Below are 14,505 nucleotides of genomic sequence, written 5' to 3'. Positions count from 1 at the left end.
ATCCCTTGGCTATAATTTTAGCTTGTTACTGCAACTAAACCTTTCCTGGGAGTAACATGAAATCTGCCATTGCTGCTATCTCATTCTTCAGATACTAGTTGCCTGATTCTCATACTAATCCTCCTGCTTCAATACCTTATGCAATTGACCTGCAGAATGATTAGAGATAAGGACTTCTTTCTTTTTGTTCTTGACTACAGACCCCCCGTTATAGACGGAGGATATGGAGGGAGGTGTTCTGTAGCCCTCTCCTATGGTGTTTACCTAAGTGGATCTGAGGTTGAAGCTCTACATCAAGAGTTAAAAGTCCAGATATAAATGTATTCCAATGTAAGATCACATAGAGGAATTCATTAAAGCTTCAAAGTCCCCCAATCCAACTCCTCAGGACTACAGTCCCATAATTCCAAGGGTCTGTGTGCATGCTAAATCTATCTGTCCTCTCTGGCTGCCTGTGCATGTTGAGGCAGGAAGCATTCTACTGGCAGCGTCTGAGTCTCTCTCCTGAGAGTGTGCACAAAAGGGTGGCTCCTTAGGACCCAAGGCAATGGAGCCACTCAAGAAAGGAAACCAGGAGCACAGATCTTTGGACCAGCTTGTAAGCGGGCTCAAAATATGCTAATTAGGTGCTGCTCTGAACTGGAGGGTATGGGTTAATGCCTTTCCCGGTCCTACCCACGGGTCCTGTGTTATAAAAGAGAGACAGAGACAGTGGTCCGGAACAGGGAACCCCTGAGCCTGAGAGCCCCTGAGAAAGTGAGAGTTGGGGGTGGTAGCCGAGAGCTCGTGAGAGAACCCTGTAAGGGAGAAGATCGGAAAGCCGCACTTGGGGGGGCACAAGAATATCATTTGATACTGCTGTAAGGTAGAGGGTCCTCTGTACCTGGGACTCATCCCCGAAGATTCCAACACTGGGAAGTGCCACTAATGGATTACCTGTTCATACATGGACTCTACCTTTAAAATGTTCTTGAATGTTGGACTCAAGCAAGGTTTTCAAGTAAAGCTTTAAAACCTTGTTCCCACCTGGTGTTAAATTACTCAAGGGGTGTAATGCAAGTAACCAGCACATATAGTCTATGGCTTGGGTCATTAAGCACATTGGGGTATGAAGACAGCTCTGTAAGAATTAACACAGTATGGAGTACAAGCAAGTGGTTACCCAGGGTAATGGAAGTCCACCAAGCAGCCTATCGTTAAGCATGTGCCAGGTGGGATATCCTCTTGCAGGAGGAAGCTGTTGTTGGCACTCTATCTGCGAGTGGCCCATCTTTCTCCCATAGCAACAGGAGCAAACTTGTGCCGCAGGGGTACACAGGTACAGAAGACTTAAGTGAAGTTAACCTATGGAGTCCATGTTAGGTGCATGGCGGGTCCCCATACCGTTTTTGGGAGTGTGGTAGAGAAAAAAGAAAATAAAAGAAGGAGAATAAAGGAGAAGTAGAAGAGGGTCAACCAAATCCCCACTAGGGGACAAACAAGGACTGAATCCATGGTTCCCACATTTTATTACATTTCCACGTGTTTTTATGAAGAATGCTGGTAAGTTTGTCGTTAACCATGATCCAGTTCAATTTACTTTTAATGCAGTCGAGTGGCACAACCAGTCACTTCCAGTGTTTAGCAACAGTGATCCTCACTGCCAGGAGCATATAGAGAAATAATTTTGTTGATTTTTTAGGAACCTCCATAGGCAATTTCTGGAAAAGGGCTGCCTCTGTATATTAGGGTTTAAATAACACTTTAATATGTAAAAGCTTAGATGAGATTTTAGGCATTCAATTAGAGCAGTACAGTACAGGTGTGATGGAGAGGAGATAAAGTCATTCTGGGAGGAGCAGCATTGCTGAAGGTTAAATCACCTGCCGTCATGTGGGAGGACCTGTTGTATTTAACCTGCTGTAAAGGAACTCCTATTATACCTATAGAAAAGTTATCAGCTGGCTAACACAAAAGAGAAACAGCCCAGGTACCGGGCTCAGCTGTCACCAAGCAGTGAGTATACAGAGCCTACTGGCTTAAATATTATTATCATGTGTTTTACTGATGCTTTCCATCTGTCTTCATTATATATGTCTTAATGCAAAGGACCAAATTTTATCTTTATAATCTGCAAAATAAGAAGATAATAGATTACACATATGACCAACGAAAACAATTTAGGACATAATGCTATAGATCTAGTTGACAACTATCTACTTTTATCTGTTAAATGTTCATGTAGACACAGCATTACAATGTGTCTGAAGTTCCCACATGGCAACAAGACAAACTGGTAAAATTTCCAGTTGGGTACAAAAGGAAAATATTGATTTACAAAGATGATCGTTTTGCTGCCCTCACTTTAATGATTATCACTATTGTCAGAAAAGGGGGTGGTTCCCTTTAAACAGTATTGTCTTTTTTTTGTATATATTTAGAGATCTTTATAATAGGCTAAATTAAAACCAAAATACTGCAGTTTTTTTTTAATTAGTTGAAATGCTCAGGGGATAATACAAAAGAATAAACAACTTAATTAAACATTTAAAATGTTGCATTTGGTCTATGTTGAGAAATCGGGCACATCTCCAGAGATAGAGATTGTCCCTGGAAATCAGGGAAAACTGGTCGTTATATGTCTACTGTGGCTTGGTGCCAGCTGCATGACAAATATTTTAATGGTTATTTCATTTGATTTTCACGGTCATACCCTCCATTATTACCAGTATTAACATTTTTGCTGCTGTAGTTAAAGTTAAACTAAATCAAAAGATTATATTGTTGGTTTTGGATAGAATACAGAAGATCATTAACTTTGGTTGTTTTTTTATTGCTGATTTTTTTGTCCCCATTAAAGATATGTCCCTTCACTTCCTATACTTAGAATTCCAATATAAAAAATGAGGGGGAGGGGTGTCAACAGGACAGGAGACAAAATTGAAAAAGCTGTAGTGAACGCTCAACTCCACGTAGGAGAGTCTAACCACAAAAGAAAAAGGTAAATAAATCGGTCTAGGTCATGGATGGTATATTTTATGTGGGAATATATAGTCAATGCGTTTTGGGGCAATAATAGTGTCCCCTTTTATCACGGCTGTTTGAATAGTAAATGGTCGCAACTGTGCCTCATTTGGAGGTACTGTCCCGAATTTGGAACAGAATCCCTTTGTCAATCTCTTCTCTCCTTTTTGATATAATGCACTATATAGAGTTGGGCAAATCTGCCCAACTTTTATTTGCTGAGCGTTTGATGAATATTGTTGGAAAGTTGGCAAACCCAAACTTAGAGGCAAATCCTATTGAAGTCGATGGGGGCGAATTTTGATGTTAAATTCTGGCCATTTTTTTTAACATTCTTTATTTATATATAGGAAAGTTGGTGTTCAAATGCCGCGCAACAAGGCACTGAGAAACCACCACTGCACTTTTGTGCAAAATCAAAACAATTATTAAAACATTTTATATAAAGCTTCCAACTTGTAAAAAATAATAAATATAATAGATATTCCAAATAGAAATAGTGGCACTATATATCATATCACTCTAATAATGTGTAAAAATAAATAATGTGAAAATAAACTAAGTGAATGTGATGACCCACCCACTAATGCTAGTGGGTCCGTGTAATAATCACCCAATATTCCCTACCATTGATGACCAGGACCTGTTTACCTTATAAAATATGTGATAAATAAACCCATATAAGGTGTAAGGGTTAATAGTGACAACAATCCATACAAAATGAGTGGAAAAATAATGAAACAAAGTCCATGCAAAGTATTATGTGTCAAAGAGTGAAGCAATCTTTCTATGCAGTAAAAAGTCTTCCACCACACCGTCTGTGACTGTGATCCACTCTTATGGAGCCTCACTCACCAGAAAATATTGCCTTGCATTCTCATGCTCGGCCAATAGGCAATAACTTAGCCCCCCCCGGGGCTAACCAAAGTAAATGAAACCGTGTTCAAGGCGAGTGAAGTTCTTCAATTAGCAGCAATACTCATCATAGAGTATTATATCCACATGAAAAAAATAATAATGCTTCCAATAGTGTGATACCGTAGAAAACATTTATTAAGGTTCACAATCAAGATCTTCAATCATTGTACTCGCACTTTTCTAATGATAAAAGACATAAAACGAAAGCTTCATGTGACAATGCTGTAGTAACGTATTATGGTCACAGTGGACACGGGGGGCAGTGTTTAAACCTCACCCTTCCCCTCGTTGGATCCTCAGCAGCGCAAGGTGGTCTCAGCCGACCAGTGCACAGCATACACAGCACAGCACGTCACACGTCACTCTCAGATTATAGGTTGCCGTACAGCCACGCCTCTGACATGTTTCGTCACATCAACTTCTTCACAGGATTCTAAGAAAAAAGGTGCTTGTAGCCCGGATCAACCTCCAAAGAAAAGATAATGCTAATTTATTGCGTATGAACAGATATTCATCCAGGAGAATAGTGGATGCAGTTTGGGTCGCCTTTTAAGGCATGCAAAAATAACAAGGAAAAAGAGATTCCCCAAAAGAAGGCAAAAACCCAAACACGATCTGTCAAAAAAACCAATTTATTTAATAAGCTATAAACACCACACAAAGATACAAAATGAAGACAATAATGGGCAATTCAGGGAAGATAACAGATGATTAATAAAAATTGATAACGTTATCATTAAAAACACCGGAGCCGCGGCCAAACATACCCCATACACACACCAATCACAGCAGCAGATTCCTACTAGATAGGTAAGTAATTGGGTGATATGAGTCCTCAAATCAACAGTATAGATGGTATGGCGGTGTGGGGGTGGGTGGATGAATGCAAGTTGACTTTAAATTATTTCAAGAGGTTTCAATGTTGTATGAACACCAATAGAAGATTAATGACAGTCCGGGAGCTGAACATATGACATATGCAGGCTGATCACAATGACCGGCAACATCTACTGTAGGCGATAGTAACTCAGGACATTCAAGCAAAGCAGTTCATGTAAGTGGCAAGCAATGAGGGGGAGCAGATACGACAAGGCTGCACTGGTATTATAAATAGGAGTGATACTACTCTCACCAGGTGGATCAGCAGCTCACAGGATCGCAGGCTCTACCCCAGGTAGTTACTTGTTGATGAAGAAAATTGCATTTGCTTGTGCCGTCTGGTGGAGAAAGTTCCGCTGTGTCAGCGCCTTCTATCAGATGGTATAAGCCGGTCGTCAGCTGTTAGTTCCCGGTGAAACATTCAAACGCCCTGTGATCACGGCTCCGAGATGACGTGCTGACGTCACGTGCTGACGCGTTTCACCAGCCAATCACCGCTGGTTTCCTCAGAGCAGCTCTGAGGAAACCAGCGGTGATTGGCTGGTGAAACGCGTCAGCACGTGACGTCAGCACGTCATCTCGGAGCCGTGATCACAGGGCGTTTGAATGTTTCACTGGGAACTAACAGCTGACGACCGGCTTATACCATCTGATAGAAGGCGCTGACACAGCGGAACTTTCTCCACCAGACGGCACAAGCAAATGCAATTTTCTTCATCAACAAGTAACTACCTGGGGTAGAGCCTGCGATCCTGTGAGCTGCTGATCCACCTGGTGAGAGTAGTATCACTCCTATTTATAATACCAGTGCAGCCTTGTCGTATCTGCTCCCCCTCATTGCTTGCCACTTACATGAACTGCTTTGCTTGAATGTCCTGAGTTACTATCGCCTACAGTAGATGTTGCCGGTCATTGTGATCAGCCTGCATATGTCATATGTTCAGCTCCCGGACTGTCATTAATCTTCTATTGGTGTTCATACAACATTGAAACCTCTTGAAATAATTTAAAGTCAACTTGCATTCATCCACCCACCCCCACACCGCCATACCATCTATACTGTTGATTTGAGGACTCATATCACCCAATTACTTACCTATCTAGTAGGAATCTGCTGCTGTGATTGGTGTGTGTATGGGGTATGTTTGGCCGCGGCTCCGGTGTTTTTAATGATAACGTTATCAATTTTTATTAATCATCTGTTATCTTCCCTGAATTGCCCATTATTGTCTTCATTTTGTATCTTTGTGTGGTGTTTATAGCTTATTAAATAAATTGGTTTTTTTGACAGATCGTGTTTGGGTTTTTGCCTTCTTTTGGGGAATCTCTTTTTCCTTGTTATTTTTTCTTCACAGGATTGGCTGTATGGCACGGCAACCTTCCCCTTATACCCCGTACCAACTATTTAGTTAGTCAGTCAGCTAGTCAGGTTGAAAAAAGACACAAGTCCATCCAGTTCAACCTTAAAAACAATAAATAAATAAAATAAAAAATATTGTACAATCCAATTTTATACCCTCAGTTGATCCAGAGGAAGGCAAAAAACCCCAGCAGAGCATGCTCCAATTTACTACAGCAGGGGAAAAAATTCCTTCCTGATCCCCCAAGAGGCAATCGGATTTTCCCTGGATCAACTTTACCTATAAATGTTAGTACCCAGTTATATTATGTACATTTAGGAAAGTATCCAGGCCTTTCTTAAAGCAATCTACTGAGCTGGCCAGAACCACCTCTGGCGGGAGTCTATTCCACATTTTCACAGCTCTTACTGTGAAGAAAACTTTGCGTATTTGGAGATGAAATCTCTTTTCCTCTAGACATAAAGAGTGCCCTCATGTCCCCTGGGTTGACTGTAAAGAGAATAACTCAACACCAAGTTCACTATATGGACCCCTTATATATTTGAACATGTTGATCATATCCCCCCCTTATTCTCCTCTTCTCAAGAGTGAATAAATTCAGTTCCTCTAATCTTTCCTCATAGCTGAGCTCCTCCATGCCTCTTATCAGTTTGGCTGCCCTTCTCTGCACTTTCTCCAGTTCGTATCAGTTTGGTTGCCTTTCTCTGCACTTTCTCCAGTTCCCCCCGATATCCTTTTTGACAACTGTTGCCCAAAACTGAACTGCATATTCCAGATGAGGTCTTACTAATGATTTGAACAGGGGCAAAAATATATCTCTCTCTCTAGAGTCCATACCTCTCTTAATACAAGAAAGGACTTTGCTCGCTTTGGAAACCGCAGCTTGGCATTGCATGCTATTATTGAGCTTATGATCTACCAAAACCCCCAGATCCTTCTCCACCACAGATTCCCCCAGTTGTACTCCCCCTAGCATGTATGATGCATGCATATTCTTAGCCCCCAAGTGCATAACTTTACATTTCTCAACATTAAACCTCATCTGCCACATAGTCGCCCAATTAGACAGAGCACTGAGGTCGACTTGTAAATTGGAGACATCCTGTAAGGACGTTATTCCACTGCATAGCTTGGTGTCATCTGTAAAGACAGAAATGTTACTTTCGATCCCAGACCCAATATCATTTATAAAGATATTAAAAAGTAAGGGTCCCAGCACTGAACCTTGGGGTACACCACTGATAACCTTAGACCATTCAGAGTAAGAATCATTAACCACTACTCTCTGAATTCTGTCTTTTAGCCAGTTTTCTATCCATTTACAAACTGATATTTCCAAGCCTGTAGACTTTACCTTACACATGAGCCGCGTGTGGGGAACTGTGTTGAACGCTTCTGCAAAATCCAAGTATACCACATCCACAGCCACCCCTCTGTCCAAGGTTTTACTTCACCAAAAGAAATCAAGTTTGTCTGACAACTTCTGTCTTTCATGAATCCATGCTGTCTGTTGCTTAAAATGTTTTTTCCAGCAAGAACTCATCTATGTGGTCTTTTATTAAACGCTCCAGTATCTTCCCGACTATAAAAGTTAAACTAACAGGTCTATAGTTACTTGGTAAAGACTTTGATCCCTTTTTAAATATAGGCACCACGTTCGCCCTGTGCCAATCCAGTGGTACTATTCCCGTCAATAATGAGTCCCTAAAAATTAGATACAATGGCTTTGAAACTACAGAGCTAAATTCTTTTAATAATAAATATGGCTCTGGTAATATACATTTGTGATTTTATATTAATTAATTTCATTTTAAATGTTATTTTTGTGCTTTTATGATGCTGTGGATCCGCTGTATCATGCTTATGGGGACACAGAATGCACGCATACGCTTTACGAACATTTCCGCCAGTAGTTGGTACGGGGGTATAAGGGGAAGGTTGCCGTACAGCCAATCCTGTGAAGAAGTCGATGTGAAGAAACATGTTGGAGGCGTGGCTGTATGGCAACCTATCATCTGAGAGTGACGTGTGACGTGCTGTGCTGTGTACGCTGTGCACTGGTGGGCTGAGACCACCTCGCGCTGCTGAGGATCCAACGAGGGGAAGGGTGAGGTTTAAACACTGTATCCCAGGTCCGCCGTGACCATAATACATTACTACAGCCTTGTCGCATAAAGCTTTCGTTTTATGCCTTTTATCATTAGAAAAGTGCGAGTACAATGATTGAAGATCTTGATTGTGCACCTTAATAAATGTTTTCTATGGTATCACACTATTGGAAGCATTATTTTTTTTTCATGTGGATATAATTCTCTACGATGAGTATTGCTGCTAATTGAAGAACTTCACTCGCCTTGAACACGGTTTCATTTACTTTGGTTAGCCCCTGGGGGGCTAAGTTATTGCCTATTGGCCGAGCATGAGAATGCAAGGCAATATTTTCTGGTGAGTGCGGCTCCATAAGAGTGGATCACAGTCACAGACGGTGTGGTGGAAGACTTTTTACTGCATAGAAAGATTGCTTCATTCACTCTTTGACACATAATACTTTGCATGGACTTTGTTTCATTATTTTTCCACTCATTTTGTATGGATTGTTGTCACTATTAACCCCTACACCTTATATGGGTTTATTTATCACATATTTTATAAGGTAAACAGGTCCTGGTCATCAATGGTAGGGAATATTGGGTGATTATTACATGGACCCACTAGCATTAGTGGGTGGGTCATCACATTCACTCAGTTTATTTTCACATTGTTTATTTTTACACATTATTAGAGTGGTATGATATATAGCGCCACTATTTCTATTTGGAATATCTATTATATTTATTTGTTTATAGCATTGATATAATTTAAAATTTGCATCAAATAATAGGGGTCATATACATCAATACAAATTGCCAATTTAATCAACTGCTTATGACATAACAGTTTTGCAATTATGCACCGGCGGCGTGGTTTGTTCAGAATACAGATATTACAATTGTTACCATTACCACCTTCATCCGGGATGGATGTGAACCACATAAACATGCCACAAGGCTTACAACATGAAATAGACCTGAAGTGTGCCCTGGTCTGCTGGTCGGTATACCAAAAAAGGGGGCATACCCAAGATAAGTAATAGATGTTTGTGGTGATAAATGAATTGAGAAATGCCCTGAAAAAGGGAATGGGAGGGTATCGCGCACAGGAACCGACAAAGACCACAGATGAGTGGGCTGCTTAAATACCCCCCATATTCCTCCCATAAATACAGGCCACCATACTGGCCTTCTTATTTATGGTCGAAGCCCTTCAACCAGGATGGATGTGAACCACATAAACACGCCACAAGACTTACAGTACAACATAAAATGGACCTGAAGTGTGCCCTGGTCTGCTGGTCGGCATACCAAAAAAGGGGGCAAAAACATTTAGGTAGGGGAGAAAGCTTTTTATTGGTTTAGTGTTATTTACTGAGCAAGTTAGGTAAATGCTTGCAACATTTCTACCTGAGGAATTGGGATGTACCGGGCAAAGCAGGCTGATTTCCACCTGCCTAATCTCTTGATGATATAGTCTGGAACCCCATGCTGGGATGCGGCCGAGGCTGATCCAATTCGGAAGGAGTGTCCAGAGTACCGACTGGGGTCAACACCTAAGTTGTGCAGGAGGATTCTGATGTGCTTGATGAACTGGCAGGCACTCAAGGCAAGGGGTTGGTCAGAAAGGTAGTAGGGGACTAGAGTTCGACTGGCTGGGTAGGAGCGACAGTAGGCGTTCGAGTATCGCTACTGGACACCAGATATTGTTTGTCTTGAAAAGATGGATGTCGACCCCGGGGCCAGATTGCTGGGTTTTTGATACTGCGAGGTGGAGAATGAAATGGTTTTGGAAGCGAGCCAGGTGACGTCTACACAGTACCTGGCCGGCAGGGCTATTACAGGTAAACTTGCTAGGTCGCAAAAAAACCTAGTAGGCTAGGTAGATGGCCGCTTGAATGACCAAGCTGGGAAGAAAGCCAAATGGGGAACGAGAGAGGATAGTCGACATGTCTCTAAAGATGGTATTCGTAATGGGCAAGCGTTTGGAGTTGGCTATGGGCTGCTGCTTCTGAACGCTGCACAGGATGGCTCGGATCACATGGGCTGCGAACAAGGACGGTTTTGCTGAATCCTGTAAGGCCAGGAAGTGTTGGATGCTGGCTAAGTATAGTCTGATGGTGTTGAGTGATAGAGCCAACTGTGTGTGGCAATATGAAATGAAAGCTAGTACGTGCTTAGTATCTGGTGAAGTTGCCCCAGGGCATGATGCCAGAAACTTGCAGAAGGCGTTCCAAGCTGTGTGGTAGGCCTTAAGTGTGTTGCGGGATAAGGATTGATTGATGAGCTGGGTCACGCTGTGAAGGTGCTGCTTTAATCCAATGTCAGCTGAGACAAAGGTGGGATAAGAGATGATGTTGGGTTGGCTCCATCTTTCTGTTGAAAAAATGAAATGAAGTTAAAACGGGACAGTGTGTCTGCTGCGGTGAAAGGAGGTGTATTGGTGGGGCAGATGAGCAGGGGGTTACAGTGGTGGGGCAGAAGAGCAGGGGAAACAGTGGTGGGGCAGAAGAGCAGAGGGGTACAGAGGTGAGACAGATGTGCAGGCAGTACATTGGTGGGGCAAATGAGAAAGCGGGTTACAGTGATGGGGCAGATGAGCATATGGGTTCAGTGTTAGGACAGATGAGAAGGTGATTCAGTAGTGAGACAGAAGAGCATGCAGATGGAGCAGATGAGCAAGAGGGTACAGTGGTGGGGCAGATGAGAAAAGGGGTATATTGATGGGGCAGATGAGCAGGGGGGTTACAGTGGTGGGACAGAAGAGCAAGGGGGTACAGTGGTGGGGCAGATCTGCAGGAGGTACAGTGGTGGGAGGGATGAGAAGTGAGTGAAATGATTTGCCATGACAGAGGCACGAAACGGTGTGTCGCGATAGCAACTGACAGCGAACCTGTCTGTGGAACATGGAATGATAATAAGGTGAAACGACTAAAATAAGTTGACACGAATCAGTGCATTACTGACGTGACTGGATTCGAATTGGAATGTAGGGTATATAGAATGAACAAAATGATTGCCATGACAGAGGCGGGAGTCGGTGTGCCGTGACTGCGACTGACAACGAACCAGACTGTGGAGCATAGAATGAAATGAGTTAAAAAATGGCTAACACGAGTCGGCATGAATTAGTGCGTCGCAGATGCGACTGAATTCGAACCAGGGTGAAGGGTATGCAAAATGTAACGAATTAAATGTTTTGCCATGACAGAGGCACGAAACGGTGTTCTGCGATTGCGACTGACAATGAACCGGACTGTGGAGCATGGAATTGCATAAAATGGATCAACTAGAATGAGCCGATATGAATTGGTGCGTCGCAGATGCGACTGGATTCGAACCGGAGTGAAGGGTATGCAAAATGTAATGAATAAATGATTTGCCCTGACCCAGGCCCGAATCGGTGTTCCGCAATTGTGACTAACAACGAACCAGACTGCGATTTGCAATTGACAATGAACCGGACTGTGGCACATGGAATTGCAAGAGACGGAACGACTAGAACGAACCGACATGAATCAGTGTGTCGCAGATGCAACTGGGTTCGAATCGGAGTGAAAGGTATGTGAAATGTAACAAATAAAATGATTTGCCCTGACAGAGGCATGAATTGGTGTGCCGCAATTGCGTCTGACAAAGAAACGGACTGTGGGGCATTAAATGGAATGAGATGACCAAACCGAGCCGACATGAATCGCTGCATCGCTGATGCGACTTGATTCGAACCGAAGTGAAAGGTATGCGAAATAACAATGGGTTCCATGGCAGAGACACGAATCGGTGTGCCGCGACTGAGATGACATGATAAACTATCCGGGACGAATCGGTGAGACGCTAATGCGACTGGATTCAGAGTGGAGTGTAGGACAGTATGCGAACCAAAATAACTGAAGTGATAGACAGTGTTTTTTTATTGAAAATGAGCCGACTATGTGGGGTGTACGAACAAAGTACGAGAATGTACGAATGAAACCGATGAAAACATGACTCTGTGTTTGTGCTCACAACCTGAGCCACAAGTTTGTGGTTTTGCATGAGACTAAATAAGGCTGCATACGGAGACTTAACGAATGACTCGTGAGTTCTGTAGTGGGGTTTCGGTGATATGGGGTACCGGGCAAACAACGATGCGTGAAATGAAGAAATTATATACGAATTCTACCTGCGACAGTTGAGCAAGACTCTATCTACAAAAAACCACGAACGGAGAACCGAAAGCCTCTGGAAGTTCGGACACGCAACTCACAAACACCGAATAAGTTGGAAGAGTCGGCCCAGTGATGTAACGAATCGCGCACAGGAACCGACAAAGACCACAGATGAGTGGGCTGCCTAAATACCCCCCGGACTCCTCCCATAAATTAAGGCCACCATACTGGTCTTCATATATATACATATACATATATATATATATATATATATATATATATATATATATATATATATATACATACATATATATAATTTATTTTTATTTTTTTGCCCATACATACTTTAACCACTTGACCACTGGGCACTTAAACCCCCTTCCTAACCAGACCAATTTTCAGCTTTCGGTGCTCTCACACTTTGAATGACAATTACTCGGTCATGCAACACTGTACCCAAATGAATTTTTTGTCCTTTTTTTCACACAAATAGAGCTTTCTTTTAGTGGTATTTAATCACCGCTGGGTTCTTTATTTTTTGCGCTATAAAAGAAAAAAGACCGAAAATTCTGTAAAAAAAATGCATTTTTCTTTGTTTCTGTTATAAAATTTTGCAAATTAGTAATTTTTTCTTCATATATTTTGGCCAAAATGTATACCGCTACATATCTTTGGTAAAAATAACCCAAATCGGTGTATATTATTTGGTCTTTGTGAAAGTTATAGAGTCCACAAGCTATGGTGCCAATCTCTGAAAATTGATCACACCTGAAGTACTGACGGCCTATCTCATTTCTTGAGACCCTAACATGCCAGAAAAGTACAAATACCCCCCAAATGACCCCTTTTTGGAAAGAAGACATTCCAAGGTATTTAGAAAGATGCATGATGAGTTTTTTGAAGTTGTCATTTTTTCCCACAATTCTTTGCAATATCAAGATTTTTTTTTTCTTTTTTTTTTTTCACAAAATTGTCATATTAGCAGGTTATTTCTCACACACCGCATATGCATACCACAAATTACACCCCAAAACACATTCTGCTATTACTCCCGAGTACGGCGATACCACAGGTGTCAGACTTTTACACAGCGTGGCCACATACAGAGGTCCAACATGCACGGAGCACCTTCAGGCGTTCTGGAGCACCCAGGCCAATTCTGACATTTCTCTCCTACATGTAAAAATCATAATTTATTTGCTAGAAAATTACATAGAACCCCAAAACATTATATATATATATTTTTTTAGCAAAGATCCTAGAGAATACAATGGCGGTTGTTGCAACTTTTTATCTCACACTGTATTTGCGCAGCAATTTTTCGAACACGTTTTGTTTGAAAAAAAAACAGTTTTGTGCTTTCAAAAAAAACAAAACAGTAAAGTTAGCCCAATGTTTTTACATAATGTGAATAATGAAGTTATGCCGAGTAAATAGATACCTAACATGTCACCCTTCAAAATTGCACACGCTCGTGGAATGGCGCCAAACTTCGCTACTTAAAAATCCCCATAGGAGACGCTTTAAAAAATTTTAGTGGTTACATGCTGTGAGTTACAGAGGAGGTCTAGGGCCAAAATTATTGCTCTCGCTCTACCGATCGCAGCGATACCTCACATGTGTGGTTTGAACACCATTTTCATATGTGGGCACAACTTACGTATGCGTTCGCTTCTGACTGCGAGCACACGTGGAAATTTTTTTTTTTTTTTTTTTTTATTGTTCATTTTACTTTATTTATTTTAGTTTGAGGCTTTTTTCCAAAAAATAAATTTTTTGATCACTTTTATTTCTATTACAAGGAATGTAAACATCCCCTGTAATAAGAATATGGCATGACAGGTCCTCTTTACAGTGAGATATGGGGGTCAATAAGACCCCACATCTCACCTCTAGGCTGGGAAGCCTGAAATAAAAAAAAAAAAAAATGATCCTGGCTTTGATCGTAGCGGTGAGTCGGTAGAAGCACCTGAGGGTGGCGAGAGGGAGGGTCGTCCCCTCTCGCCTCCCGTAAGAATGATCAAGCAGTGGAACAGCCGCTATGATCGTTCTTATGGTGTAGGGAATCGCTGGCTGAAAAAGATGATATCTGAATGATGCCTGTAG

General features: G+C 41.8%; 1 protein-coding gene across 2 annotated transcripts in view; it reads left to right on the top strand.

Annotated features, from left to right (window-relative positions):
* Positions 1-1,855: 1,855 nt before the first annotated feature.
* The window catches only part of LOC141148823 (deoxyribonuclease-1-like), a 56,727-nt gene continuing 44,077 nt past the window's right edge, over positions 1,856-14,505 (top strand). The window contains exons 1-2 of one of the 2 annotated variants that reach the window (XM_073636597.1): positions 1,892-1,995; positions 2,867-2,980. The gene's annotated coding sequence lies outside the window, so the exon portion shown is untranslated. Of the gene's footprint in view, positions 1,996-2,866; positions 2,981-14,505 lie in introns of both variants that reach the window. The other variant, XM_073636595.1, reaches the window with a different exon arrangement.

Source organism: Aquarana catesbeiana, linkage group LG06 (genome assembly GCF_042186555.1).
Source record: "Aquarana catesbeiana isolate 2022-GZ linkage group LG06, ASM4218655v1, whole genome shotgun sequence".
NCBI classification, from domain to species: domain Eukaryota; kingdom Metazoa; phylum Chordata; class Amphibia; order Anura; family Ranidae; genus Aquarana; species Aquarana catesbeiana.
The sequence above is the reverse complement of the archived record's forward strand: the minus strand, read 5'-3'. Positions and strand labels throughout refer to the sequence as shown.